Source organism: Brassica oleracea, chromosome C5, assembly GCF_000695525.1.
Source record: "Brassica oleracea var. oleracea cultivar TO1000 chromosome C5, BOL, whole genome shotgun sequence".
Lineage (NCBI taxonomy): Eukaryota > Viridiplantae > Streptophyta > Magnoliopsida > Brassicales > Brassicaceae > Brassica > Brassica oleracea.
This window is the reverse complement of record NC_027752.1, coordinates 23,785,598-23,787,104: the sequence shown is the minus strand read 5'-3', so window position 1 is coordinate 23,787,104 and position 1,507 is coordinate 23,785,598.

Below are 1,507 nucleotides of genomic sequence, written 5' to 3'. Positions count from 1 at the left end.
GGAACCGGATGCCGAGTGTACCAGGGCAGGCGGCTCCACAGAACGCAGCAAGAAAAGGGGAGGAATGGTCCGCTTGAGCTGTGTAGGTCCTAGAGTTCTAGGATGATGGGAGTCTTAAATAATAAACCGAATTATGTGAATTGAGTGATGACTGAGTTCATCACATTGCTTGTTTTCGTGTAATGAAACTTAAATAACTAATTAAGAATTGGGTGTAGTGACTAGTTGGTTCTCGTTTCGCATTGAGCAGTATAAAAGCTCATGGGAGAGACTGGTCTAGAATCACTTCACTGAGTATTCATACTCACCCCTCTTTTTTTCCTCTTCCTTTTTGCAGAACTATAAGTGGAAATGTCAATGGTAAGAAAGGAAACGCACCTGAAACTCATGGGACCAGAAACGGGACACACAGAGATGTCGGGAAATTAGACATTAGTGTCCTAAACCCCGCGCCCAGGAACCCCGGTTGGAAATGGGGAAGGGGCGGGTGTTTCAAAAATTATTTTCTGGTTGGTACTAAGGTGGCATAAGGCAAGAGTTACACGATTTATTTTACATGGAGGAAGTATAGAGTCTTCTACAGGGCTTCTTACGTTTTTGGACACAGGATTGCTACGTATTGTAGTTGGAATTTTTAAACAGATGTTAATACAATATCTCCAAATGCAAGAAGACAAAATGAAAATGAAGGTTTTTGAATTCACTTGGGTAGGAAGTGCACAGGAATGTAGTTCCTATTTGGAGACCAATACTCTATTATTTGGAGAGTATGGTAAAATTTCTCATCTTCACAAGTCCACTACGAGAGTTTGTCGAAATGCATTATTATGGGATTGTGAGACTATGTTGGTAAACAGGGTTTTGGCGTGGGCTTTTTGGTTGAACTTCATGGGAGGGTGGTTGAGATTTCAAGGTATCTTTAAACCCAAATTAAATGGCTCTGGGGAGCTTCTTCGCAGTTTTTATAATGAGAGTACTTAGTTGGAATTGCCGAGGAATGGGAAGCAACTGGACTATAAGTTATCTACGGGAGATATGGCATAAACATAAACCAGATTTTTTATTTTTATCGGAAACTAAACAAGATTTTGGGTTTGTTCAAGGGTTTCAATCACATTTTGGATTTGATAATTTAGTCACAGTTGGTCCAGTAAGAAGGAGTGGGGGACTTGCGCTTTATTATAATAATGATTATTAGGTCAAGGTGATATATTCAAGTAATCGAATGATAGACGTAGAAGCAGTGGCTTTGGGAAAAACGGTTTTTTTTTGACATTTGTTTATGGGGATCCAGTTACGGATTTGAGGGAACAAGTATGGGAACACTTGACTAGATATGGACTTTCGAGATCAGAATCCTGGTTTATTATTGGCAATTTAAATGAGATTACGGGAAATCATGAAAAAGAGGGTGGACCTCTAAGGAGTGTGGCATCATTTGTTCCTTTTAACAATATGATTAGAAACAGTGGATTATTGGAATTCCCTGTGAAGGGAAATGAAATGT